Source organism: Trachypithecus francoisi, unplaced genomic scaffold, assembly GCF_009764315.1.
Source record: "Trachypithecus francoisi isolate TF-2019V2 unplaced genomic scaffold, Tfra_2.0 Contig01474, whole genome shotgun sequence".
In the NCBI taxonomy this organism is placed as follows: Eukaryota; Metazoa; Chordata; class Mammalia; order Primates; family Cercopithecidae; genus Trachypithecus; species Trachypithecus francoisi.
In genome coordinates, this window is record NW_022681435.1 from 5913041 (window position 1) to 5926685 (window position 13645).

Here is a 13645-nt window from a genome sequence, read left to right on the forward strand (position 1 = left end):
TTAGCATGAAGGGCTGTTGAATTTTGTCAAAAGCCTTTTCTGCATCTATTGAGATAATCAGGTGGTTCTTGTCTTTGGTTCTTTTTATATGCTGGATTACGTTTGTTGATTTGCGAATGTTGAACCAGCCTTGCATCCCAGGGATGAAGCCCACTTGATCATGGTGGATAAGCTTTTTGATGTGCTGCTGAATCCGGTTTGCCAGTATTTTATTGAGGATTTTTGCATCGATGTTCATCAGGGATATTGGTCTAAAATTGTCTTTTTTTGTTGTGTCTCTGCCAGGCTTCGGTATCAGGATGATGTTGGCCTCATAAAATGAGTTAGGGAGGATTCCCTCTTTTCTATTGATTGGAATAGTTTCAGAAGGAATGGTACCAGCTCCTCCTTGTACCTCTGGTAGAATTCAGCTGTGAATCCATCTGGTCCTGGACTTTTTTTGGTTGGTAGGCTATTAATTATTGCCTCAATTTCAGAGCCTGCTATTGGTCTATTGAGGGATTCAACTTCTTCCTGGTTTAGTCTTGGGAGAGTGTAAGTGTCCAGGAAATTATCCATTTCTTCTAGATTTTCTAGTTGATTTGCGTAGAGGTGTTTATAGTATTCTCTGATGGTAGTTTGTATTTCTGTGGGGTCGGTGGTGATATCCCTTTATCATTTTTTATTGCGTCTATTTGATTCCTCTCTCTTTCTTCTTTATTAGTCTTGCTAGTGGTCTGTCAATTTTGTTGATCTTTCAAAAAACCAACTCCTGGATTCATTGATTTTTTGGAGGGATTTTGTGTCTCTATCTCCTTCAGTTCTGCTCTGATCTTAGTTATTTCTTGCCTTCTGCTAGCTTTTGAATGTGTTTCCTCTTGCCTCTCTAGTTCTTTTAATTGTGATGTTAGAGTGTCAATTTTAGATCTTTCCTGCTTTCTCTTGTGGCATTTAGTGCTATAATTTCCCTCTGCACACTGCTTTAAATGTGTCCCAGAGATTCTGGTATGTTGTATCTTGTTCTCATTGGTTTCAAAGAACATCTTTATTTCTGCCTTCATTTCGTTATGTACCCAGTAGTCATTCAGGAGCAGGTTATTCAGTTTCCATGTAGTTGAGCAGTTTTGATTGATTTTCTTAGTCCTGAGTTCTAGTTTGATTGCACTGTGGTCTGAGAGACAGTTTGTTATAATTTCTGTTTTTGTACATTTGCTGAGGAGTGCTTTACTTCCAATTATGTGGTCAATTTTGGAATAAGTGTGATGTGGTGCTGAGAAGAATGTATATTCTGTTGATTTGGGGTGGAGAGTTCTATAGATGTCTGTTAGGTCCGCTTGGTGCAGAGATGAGTTCAATTCCTGGATATCCTTGTTAGCTTTCTGTCTCGTTGATCTGTCTAATGTTGACAGTGGGGTGTTGAAGTCTCCCATTATTATTGTATGGGAGTCTAAGTCTCTTTGTAAGTCTCCAAGGACTTGCTTTATGAATCTGGGTGCTCCTGTATTGGGTGCATAGATATTTAGGAGAGTTAGCTCTTCCTGTTGAATTGATCCCTTTACCATTATGTAATGGCCTTCTTTGTCTCTTTTGATCTTGGATGTTTTAAAGTCTGTTTTATCACAGACTAGGATTGCAACCCCTGCTTTTTTTGTTCTCCATTTGCTTGGTAGATCTTCCTCCATCCCTTTATTTTGAGCCTATGTATGTCTCTGCATGTGAGATGGGTCTCCTGAATACAGCAGACTGATGGGTGTTGACTCTTTCTGCAGTTTGCCAGTCTGTGTCTTTTAATTGGAGCATTTAGTCCATGTACATTGAAGGTTAATATTGTTATGTGTGAACTTGATCCTGCCATTATGATATTAACTGGTTATTTTGCTCGTTAGTTGATGCAGTTTCTTCCTAGCCTCGATGGTCTTTACATTTTGGCATGTTTTTGCAATGGCGGTACTGTTGTTCCTTTCCATGTTTAGGGCTTCCTTCAGGGTCTCTTGTAAGGCAGGCCTGGTGGTGACAAAATCTCTAAGCATTGCTTATCTGTAAAGGATTTTATTTCTCCTTCACTTATGAAACTAGTTTGGCTGGATATGAAATTCTGGGTTTAAAATTCTTTTCTTTAAGAATGTTGAATATTGGCCCCCACTCTCTTCTGGCTTGTAGAGTTTCTGCCGAGAGATCTGCTGTTATTCTGATGGGCTTCCCTTTGTAGGTAACCCGACCTTTCTCTCTGGCTGCCCTTAAGATTTTTTCCTTCATTTCAACTTTGGTGGATCTGGCAATTTTGTGTCTTGGAGTTGCTCTTCTGGAGGAGTATCTTTGTGGCGTTCTCTGTATTTCCTGAATGTGAATGTTGGCCTGCCCTACTAGGTTGGGGAAGTTCTCCTGGATGATATCCTGAAGAGTGTTTTCCAACTTGGTTCCATTTTCCCCCTCACTTTCAGGCACCCAATCAGACGCAGGTTTGGTCTTTTTACATAATCCCATACTTCTTGCAGGGTTTGTTCATTTCTTTTTCTTCTTTTTTCTTTTGGTTTCTCTTCTCGCTTCATTTCATTCATTTGACCCTCAATCGCTGATACTCTTTCTTTTAGTTGATCGAGTCGGTTACTGAAGCTTGTGCATTTGTCACGTATTTCTCGTGTCATGGTTTTCATCTCTGTCATTCGTTTATGACCTTCTCTGCATTAATTAGTCTAGCTGTCAATTCTTCCACTCTTTTTCAAGATTTTTAGTTTCTTGTGCTGGGTATGTAATTCCTCCTTTAGCTCTGAGAAGTTTGATGGACTGACGCCTTCTTCTCTCATCTCATCCAAGTCATTCTCTGACCAGCTTTGATCCGTTGCTGGTGATGGGCTGCACTCCTTTGCAGGGGGAGATGCACTCTTATGTTTTGAATTTCCAGCTTTTCTGCCCTGGTTTTTCCCCATCTTTGTGGTTTTATCTGCCTCTGGCCTTTGATGATGGTGATGTAGTGATGGGGTTTTGGTATAGGTGTCCTTCCTGTTTGATAGTTTTCCTTCTGACAGTCAGGACCCTCAGCTGTAGGTCTGTTGGAGATTGCTTGAGGTCCACTCCAGACCCTGTTTGCCTGGGTATCAGCAGCAGAGGTTGCAGAAGATAGAATATTGCTGAACAGCGAGTGTACCTGTCTGATTCTTACTTTGGAAGCTTCCTCTCAGGGGTGTACTCCACCCTGTGAGGTGTGTGGTGTCTGACTGCCCCTAGTGGGGGATGTCTCCCAGTTAGGCTACTCAGGGGTCCGGGACCCACTTTAGCAGGCAGTCTGTCCGTTCTCAGATCTCCACCTTCATGTTGGGAGATCCACTGCTCTCTTCCAAGCTGTCAGACAGAGATGTTTGCGTCTGCAGAAGTTCTGCTGCCTTTTTGTTGTTGTTGTTGTTGTTTTTTTGCTGTGCCCTGTCCCCAGAGGTGGATCTACAGAGACAGGCAGGTTTCCTTGAGCTGCTGTGAGCTCCACTCAGTTCGAGCTTCCCAGTGGCTTTGTTTACCTACTTAAGCCTCAGCAATGGTGGGCGCCCCTCCCCCAGCCTCGCTGCTGCTTGTTGTTAGATTGCCGCAGACTGCTGTGTTAGCAATGAGGGAGGCTCCATGGCCGTGGGACCCTCCCGGTCAGGTGTGGGTATAATCTCCTGGTGTGCCCGTTTGCTTAAAGCACAGTATTGGGGTGGGAATTACCCGATTTTCCAGGTGTTGTGTGTCTCAGTTCCCCTGGCTAGGAAAAGGGATTCCCTTCCCCCTTGCGCTTCCCAGGTGAGGCAATCCCTTGCCCTGCTTCAGCTCTCGCTGGTCGGGCTGCAGCAGCTGACCAGCACCGATTGTCCGGCACTCCCTAGTGAGATGACCCCAGTACCTCAGTTGAAAATGCAGAAATCACCAGTCTTCTGTGTCGCTCGTGGTGGGAGTTGGAGACTGGAGCTGTTCCTATTCGGCCATCTTGCTCCGCCCCCTGACATAATTATTTTTAACTTGCTTTTCTTTTCAGAGTTTGAACATCATCTTATGATTTACATCAGTCATATTTTCTATGATTTGCTAAGTTAGATCCTTTGCATACTTTCCATTGTATAGTTTGCTTTTTTTCCTCTAAATTTCTTTTAATATATAGATACATTACTATGGATATTAATACTATTACATAATACATTAAAATATTTTCTCCTAATTTCTGACTTATCTTTTAACATTTTTTATTTATAAATCCAAATCTGTGTTTCTTTTTACGACCCATGGTTTTTATGCCACGCTTTGCAGCATCCCAATCTCTCCTCAAAAATTTCCATATTTATTTCTCCCTTATGGCATTTACTTTTCTGTGCAGTTTAAAAAATTATTTGAAATATGTTGGGGCTGTTATATGAGGCGAAGGTCTTCCTTTTTTATATTCGATAAGCTATTAGACCTATATTTTTCCACACTGATTTGAAAGGTCACACTTAATCTAAACTAAATTTTCTTATATTTAAAGCACTGGTTTTGGATTGTTATACTCACTGATTTATTTAGGTATTCCTATTATTATAACAAGCCTACCTATTAGTGGTGTTGGTTCATTAACATCTTTTAACTATTTCTGAAAGCTTTAATGTAATTATATTTGTAGCCTTTGTTTTTTTTAACCTCTTTTCCATTTTCATTATTATTATTATTATACTTTAAGTTCTAGGGTACATGTGCATAACGTGCAGATTTGTTACATATGTATACTTGTGCCATGTTGGTGTGCTGCACCCATCAACTCGTCAGCACCCATCAACTCATCATTTAAATCAGGTATAACTCCCAATGCAATCCCTCCCCCCTCCCCCCTCCCCATGATAGGCCCCGGTGTGTGATGTTCCCCTTCCCGAGTCCAAGTGATCTCATTGTTCAGTTCCCACCTATGAGTGAGAACATGCAGTGTTTGGTTTTCTGTTCTTGTGATAGTTTGCTGAGAATGATGGTTTCCAGCTGCATCCATGTCCCTACAAGGGATGGAAACTCATCTGTCCTTTATGGCTGCACAGTATTCCATGGTGTATATGTGCCACATTTTCTTAATCCATTCTGTCACAGATGGACATTTGGGTTGATTCCAAGTCTTCGCTATTGTGAATAGTGCTGCAATAAACATACATGTGCATGTGTCTTTATAGTAGCATGATTTATAATCCTTTGGGTATATACCCAGTAGTGGGATGGCTGGGTCATATGGTACATCTAGTTCTAGAAACTTAAGGAATTGCCATACTGTTTTCCATAATGGTTGAACTAGTTTACAATCCCACCAACAGTGTAAAAGTGTTCCTATTTCTCCACATCCTCTCCAACACCTGTTGTTTCCTGACTTTTTAATGATTGCCATTCTAACTGGTGTGAGATGGTATCTCATTGTGGTTTTGATTTGCATTTCTCTGATGGCGAGTGATGATGAGCATTTTTTCATGTGTCTGTTGGCTGTATGAATGTCTTCTTTTGAGAAATGTCTGTTCATATCCTTTGCCCACTTTTTGATGGGGTTGTTTGTTTTTTCCTTGTATATTTGTTTGAGTTCTTTGTAGATTCTGGATATTAGCCCTTTGTCAGATGAGTAGATTGCAAAAATTTTCTCCCATCTGTAGGTTGCCTGTTCACTCTGATGGTAGTTTCTTTTGCTGTGCAGAAGCTCTAAGTTTAATTAGATCCCATTTGTCAATTTTGCTTTTGCTGCCGTTGCTTTTGGTGTTTAGACATGAAGTCCATGTCCATGCCTATGTCCTGAATGGTACTACCTAGGTTTTCTTCTAGGGTTTTTATGGTATTAGATCTAACATTTAAGTCTCTAATCCATCTTGAATTAATCTTCGTATAAGGAGTAAGGAAAGGATCCAGTTTCAGCTTTCTACTTATGGCTAGCCAATTTTCCCAGCACCATTTATAAATAGGGAATCCTTTCCCCATTTCTTGTTTTTGTCAGGTTTGTCAAAGATCAGATGGCTGTAGATGTGTGGTATTATTTCTGAGGACTCTGTTCTGTTCCATTGGTCTATATCTCTGTTTTGGTACCAGTACCATGCTGTTTTGGTTACTGTAGCCTTGTAGTATAGTTTGAAGTCAGGTAGTGTGATGCCTCCAGCTTTGTTCTTTTGACTTAGGATTGTCTTGGCAATGCGGGCTCTTTTTTGGTTCCATATGAACTTTAAAGCATTTTTTTCCAATTCTGTGAAGAAAGTCATTGGTAGCTTGATGGGGATGGCATTGAATCTATAAATCCCTTGGGCAGTATGGCCATTTTCACGATATTGATTCTTCCTATCCATGAGCATGGTATGTTCTTCCATTTGTTAGTGTCCTCTTTGATTTCACTGAGCAGTGGTTTGTAGTTCTCCTTGAAGAGGTCCTTTACATCCCTTGTAAATTGGATTCCTAGGTATTTTATTCTCTTTGAAGCAATTGTGAATGGAAGTTGATTCATGATATGGCTCTCTGTTTGTCTGTTACTAGTGTATAAGAATGCTTGTGATTTTTGCACATTAATTTTGTATCCTGAGACTTTGCTGAAGTTGCTTATCAGCTTAAGGAGATTTTGGGCTGAGACAATAGGGTTTTCTAAATATACAATCATGTCATCTGCAAACAGGGACAATTTGACTTCTTCTTTTCCTAACTGATACCCTTTATTTCTTTCTCGTGCCTGATTGCCGCCAGAACTTCCAACACTATGTTGAATAGGAGTGGTGGAGAGAGGGCATCCCTGTCTCGTGCCAGTTTTCAAAGGGATTTTTCCAGTTTTTGCCCATTCAGTATGATATTGGCTGTGGGTTTGTCATAAATAGCTCTTATTATTTTGAGGTACGTTCCATCAATACCGAATTATTGAACGTTTTTAGCATGAAGGGCTGTTGAATTTTGTCAAAAGCCTTTTCTGCATCTATTGAGATAATCATGTGGTTCTTGTCTTTGGTTCTATTTATATGCTGGATTACGTTTGTTGATTTGCGAATGTTGAACCAGCCTTGCATCCCAGGGATGAAGCCCACTTGATCATGGTGGATAAGCTTTTTGATGTGCTGCTGAATCTGGTTTGCCAGTATTTTATTGAGGATTTTTGCATCGATGTTCATCAGGGATATTGATCTAAAATCTCTTTTTTTGTTGTGTCTCTGCCAGGCTTTGGTATCAGGGTGATGTTGGCCTCATAAAATGAGTTAGGGAGGATTCCTCTTTTCTATTGATTGGAATAGTTTCAGAAGGAATGGTACGAGCTCCTCCTTGTACCTCTGGTAGAAATCAGTTGTGAATCCATCTGGTCCTGGACTTTTTTTGGTGGGTAGGCTATTAATTATTGCCTCAATTTCAGAGCCTGCTATTGGTCTATTGAGGGATTCAACTTCTTCCTGGTTGAGTCTTGGAAGAGTGTAAGTGTCCAGGAAATTATCCATTTCTTCTAGATTTTCTAGTTGATTTGCATAGAGGTGTTTATAGTATTCTCTGATGGTAGCTTGTATTTCTGTGGGGTCGGTGGTGATATCCCCTTTATCATTTTTATTGCATATATTTGATTCTTCTTTCTTTTCTTCTTTATTAGTCTTGCTAGTGGTCTGTCAATTTTGTTGATCTTTTAAAAAAAACCAGCTCCTGGATTCAATGATTTTTTGGAGGGTTTTTTGTGTCTCTATCTCCTTCAGTTCTACTCTGATCTTAGTTATTTCTTGCCTTCTGCTAGATTTTGAATGTGTTTGCTCTTGCTTCTCTAGTTCTTTGAATTTTGATGTTAGAGTGTCCATTTTACATCTTTCCAGCTTTCTCCTGTGGGCATTTGGTGCTATAAATTTCCCTACACACTGCTTTAAATGTGTCCCAGAAATTCTGGTATGTTGTATCTTTGTTGTCATTGGTTTCAAAGAACATCTTTATTTCTGCCTTCATTTCATTATACACCCAGTAGTCATTCAGGAGCAGATTGTTCAGTTTCCATGTAGTTGAGCGGTTTTGATTGATTTTCTTAGTCCTGAGTTCTAGTTTGATTGCACTGTGGTCTGAGAGACAGTTTGTTATAATTTCTTTTCTTTTGCATTTGTTGAGGAGTGCTTTACTTCCAATTATGTGGTCAATTTTGGAATAAGTGTGATGTGGTGCTGAGAAGAATGTATATTCTGTTGATTTGGGTGGAGAGTTCTATAGATGTCTATTAGGTCCGCTTGGTGCAGAGATGAGTTCAATTCCTGGATATCCTTGTTAGCTTTCTGTCTCGTTGATCTGTCTAATGTTGACAGTGGGGTGTTGAAGTCTCCCATTATTATTGTATGGGAGTCTAAGTCTCTTTGTAAGTCTCTAAGGACTTGCTTTATGAATCTGGGTGCTCCTGTATTGGGTGCATATATATATTTAGGAGAGTTAGCTCTTCCTGTTGAATGGATCCCTTTATCATTATGTAATGGCCTTCTTTGTCTCTTTTGATCTTGGATGGTTTAAAGTCTGTTTTATCAGAGACTAGGATTGCAACCCCTGCTTTTTTTTGTTCTCCATTTGCTTGGTAGATCTTCCTCCATCCCTTTATTTTGAGCCTATGTATGTCTCTGCATGTGAGATGGGTCTCCTGAATACAGCAGACTGATGGGTCTTGACTCTTTCTCCAGTTTGCCAGTCTGTGTCTTTTAATTGGAGCATTTAGTCCATGTACATTGAAGGTTAATATTGTTATGTGTGAACTTGATCCTGCCATTTTGATATTAACTGGTTATTTTGCTCGTTAGTTGATGCAGTTTCTTCCTAGCCTCGATGGTCTTTACATTTTGGCATGTTTTTGCAATGGCTGGTACTGGTTGTTCCTTTCCATGTTTAGGGTTTCCTTCAGGGTCTCTTGTAAGGCAGGCCTGGTGGTGACAAAATCTCTAAGCATTTGCTTATCTGTAAAGGATTTTATTTCTCCATCACTTATTAAACTTAGTTTGGCTGGATATGAAATTCTGGGTTTAAAATTATTTTCTTTAAGAATGTTGAATATTGGCCCCCACTCTCTTCTGGCTTGTAGAGTTTCTGCCGAGAGATCTGCTTTTAGTCTGATGGGCTTCCCTTTGTGGGTAACCCGATCTTTCTCTTTGGCTGCTCTTAAGATTTTTTGCTTCATTTCAACTTTGGTGAATCTGGCAATTGTGTGTCTTGGAGTTGCTCTTCTGGAGGAGTATCTTTGTGGCGTTCTCTGTATTTCCTGAATGTGAATGTTGGCCTGCCCTACTAGGTTGGGGAAGTTCTCCTGGATGATATCCTGAAGAGTGTTTTCCAACTTGGTTCCATTTTCCCCCTCACGTTCAGGCACCCCAGTCAGACGCAGATTTGGTCTTTTTACATAATCCCATACTTCTTGCAGGGTTTGTTCATTTCTTTTTCTTCTTTTTTCTTTTGGTTTCTCTTCTCGCTTCATTTCATTCATTTGATCCTCAATCGCTGATACTCTTTCTTCCAGTTGATCGAGTCAGTTACTGACGCTTGCGCATTAGTCACGTATTTCTCGTGTCATGGTTTTCATCTCTGTCATTTCGTTTATGACCTTCTCTGCATTAATTAGTCTAGCTGTCAATTCTTCCACTCTTTTTTCAAGATTTTTAGTTTCTTTGCGCTGGGTATGTAATTCCTCCTTTAGCTCTGAGAAGTTTGATGGACTGAAGCCTTCTTCTCTCGTCTCATCAAAGTCATTCTCTGACCAGGTGTGATCCGTTGCTGGCGATGGGCCCCGCTCATTTGCAGGGGGAGATGCGCTCTTATTATTTGAATTTCTAGCTTTTCTTCCCTGCTTTTCCCCCATCTTTGTGGTTTTATCTTCCTCTGGTCTTTGATGATGGTGACGTACTGATGGGGTTTTGGTATAGGTGTCCTTCCTGTTTGATAGTTTTCCTTCTGACAGTCAGGACCCTCAGCTGTAGGTCTGTTGGAGATTGCTTGAGGTCCACTCCAGACCCTGTTTGCCTGGGTATCAGCAGCAGAGGTTGCGGAAGATTGAATATTGCTGAACAGCAAGTGTACCTGTCTGATTCTTGCTTTGGAAGCTTCCTCTCAGGGGTGTACTCCACTGAGGTGTGTGGTGTCAGTCTGCCCCTAGTGGGGGATGTCTCCCAGTTAGGCTACTGAGGGGTCAGCGACCCACTTGAGCCGGCAGTCTGTCCCTTCTCAGATCTCAACCTCCATGTTGGGAGATCCACTGCTCTCTTTTAAGCTGTCAGACAGAGTCGTTTGGGTCTGCAGAGGTTTCTGCTGCTTTTTGTTGTTGTTTTTGTTGTTGTTGTTGTTTAGCTGTGCCGTGTCCCCAGAGGTGGAATCTACAGAGAGAGACAGGCTTCCTTGAGCTGCTGTGAGCTCCACCCAGTTCGAGCTTCCCAGCAGCTTTGTTTACCTACTTAAGCCTCAGCAATGGTGGGCACCCCTCCCCCAGCCTCGCTGCTGCCTTGCCGTTAGATCGCAGACTGCTGTGCTAGCAATGAGGGAGGCTCCGTGGGCATGGTACCCTTCTGGTCAGGTTTGGGATATAATCTCCTGGTGTGCCCGTTTGCTTAAAGCGCAGTATTAGGGTTGGAGTTACCCGATTTTCCAGGTGTTGTGTGTCTCAGTTCCCCTGGCTGGGAAAAGGGATTCCGTCCCCCCTTGTGCTTTCCAGGTGAGGCGATGCCTCACCCTGCTTCAGCTCTCGCTGGTCTGGCTGTAGCAGTTGACCAGCACCGATTGTCCGGCACTCCCTAGTGAGATGAACCCAGTACCTCAGTTCAAAATGCAGAAATCACTTGTCTTCTGTGTTGCACACCTTGGGAGTTGGAGACTGGAGCTGTTCCTATTCGGCCATCTTGCTCCCCCCTTCCATTTTCTTTACATGGAAAGACAGCTCAACGTTTTCATCATGGCATCTAATTTATTCAAATTAACTGTTACAATTAAAGTAGTGGCTTCTAGGTTTGAGGGCTGTTTCAAAATTTTTATTTGTGGGATCAAGTTGCATTATCTCAAGAATGGAACTTTTTGTTATCTCAATAAGGTTATTTTATCATTTATTTCACAAATAAATTGTTTCATTTAGCTTTCAATCACCTGCTCAGCAGTTAATTTCTCTCAACCATAAGAAGCTCTAATAATTATAGCTTTCACTTTCAAATCTTCAGTGATTTGAGTTATTTGATTTTTAATCGTGGTAAGGCCACCTGGCACAGTTAGATGCTTTTGCAGGTTCGTGATGCCTGTCACTTTTCTCTGTGAGGTTCCATTTTGATGTCATTCTGTTTTCGGCTTATGAACCTGGGCTTAAGATTTATTATGATTCATGTGAGGAAAAGACAAATGATAATTTTTCTGGTTTCTTCTCACAGGATTCGTGTTTTCAAAATTTTGTGTATTTTCTTTCTTTCATTGGACTGCAAGTTACATGAGTGTAAGGCCTTCTGTTTGGTTCATTGCTTAAGGCAGTGACACAGTAAGCTCTTAATAAATACCTGTCACATGGGTGAATTAATGAATATACTAAATCCATGACATTTGGTCACATATTTAGGCTAGTGAATTTATCTCAAAGCAAAGTGGTAACAGAACTGTCAAATAAAATTTTCACAAAGTTAAATAAAAAATCATTACTCTCCTAGAGATAGAGAATGAGTACATATCAAACGTTTATTGCATTTATTAAAAAGAGAATCAGCAGGATGATAATGTTGGTAAAGATGATAAGGAACATTATAAAAGACTGTTACTAGGCATTTGACTTAAAACTTAAAATAAGTTTACTCAGTTAGATACTAAACTGGTTGCTGTCTTGTAGGCAATGTAGTATTTGGGGTTATCTTTTCTATTGGACAGAAATAATTTGTATTTCTAACGGACAAAAAATTATTTAAAAACATGGAACTTCACAATCTGGGCCTCTTATCAATAGCAGATAAGGAATCCAACAATGACACACCTCCGCAGATGATTAAATAATCCCGAAATGCACCTGTTAAACAATGGTCCACAGCACTTTAGGAGGCTGAGGCAGGTGGATCATGAGGTCGAGTTCAAGACCAGCTGATCAATATGGTGAAACCCCATCTCTACTAAAAACAAAAATTAGCCAGGCGTGGTGGCGTATGCCTGTAGTCCCAGCTACTTGGGAGGCTGAGGCAGGAGAATCACTTGAACCCAGGAGGCAGAGGTTGTACTGAACCGAGATCGTGCCCCTGCACTCCAGCCTAGGCAACAGAGCAAGACTCTATCTCAAAAAACAAACAAACAACAACAAAAAATAAAACAATGCTCCAATATATGAAAAGGACACAGTGCCCTCCATTTGCCTTATTTCAAAATGTTGCATATTTTTCTTAAATAATAAATGAGTAAACTGGAAATATTCAATTCTTTAAAGTCTGGCCCTTGATTTGATAGCATTTTCTCCAGTCGAAAGTCACTGAAGTGATGTCATTTTTGCTTGTTGTCGTCTTCTACATACAGGAATTTTCATATCTTTCTATCCAAAGCTAGAATTTCTGATAATGGTTAAAACATTGAAGACAACTTGGCATAGAAATGCATCAGAACTTTTATATGCTTCTTTATATGTCTCTTGATAGTGCTTAAATCCTGTAGTAAGATCTTAAGTGTTAGCAAAGAAAAATCTTCATTATGTTTAGATTTTGAAATAAAAGGCAGCATTTATACCCATCCGATGGGGCATTGGCAAAGGCAGTTGTGGCCTTAGAAGAAATAGCTAGAACCTTCTGCTGGTCAGGGCTAGATTGGGTCCATTTGGACCAAATAAATTCCTAGAGGAAGATACCGTTTGGAAATAAGAGAACAGACCTTCTAGACCAGATTAGCCACCCACAAGTGTAAATTGGGGTTAGGCATAATCCCAATATTAGGTTGAACATTTGGAAGAGATAAAATGGATTCCAACTGTGAGTATATTTAACTAAACAAGGAAATGCTTTTTGACATGAATTTGTGTGAGGAAGTTTTTGAAATGCAAACAAATAGTTTAGTGACATGGTATAGATTATGACTTGTGTATTGCTATCAATGAACTCATTACATACACACACACACACCCACACCCCAAATTATAATGTTAATACGTGTATTTTGTTCTGGATTCTAACAGGGTATTGTAATTTCCTATAGAGGTCGCTTTTGGTATAACCAACACATTGAAGGAGCAGGACTCTGGGTGAAGTAAAGGGAACGTGTTTTCTCATTAACGCTGCTGCAAACCAACTCTGTGCAGTTGTTCTTCTTTCGCCCTTGGATAAAATTCTGCAAAGGCCCTGCTGCTTAGCTGATTGTTTTCAGATAATGGAAATATCTTTGGGCACTTTGTTTTCAGATAATGGAAATATCTGTGAGTACTTTGGTTCTCTAAAAATAGCCTGAGTTCCATAATTAATATGTCTATTTAAAACTCCTTCCCACCCATCTGGAGCTCAAGGCTTCTGTGAGTAGGAAGCTTCAGTGGAGAAGGCAGATGCGTTTGGCCTCGTTTGTTTTTAACAACTCGCCTTCTCAATGTGGGAAGCTGAGACTTCCAACTTCTCTGTGGTTGAGTAGGGGAATGGGGAGAGCTAATGGAAATGAAAATTTCTTCCTGACTGGAGGTGATTTTTTGTTGTTGCTTTTTTTTTTTTTTTTTCCTGGCAGTGAAATGAACTTAAGACATTTTGTGTGTTTCTCAGAGACCACA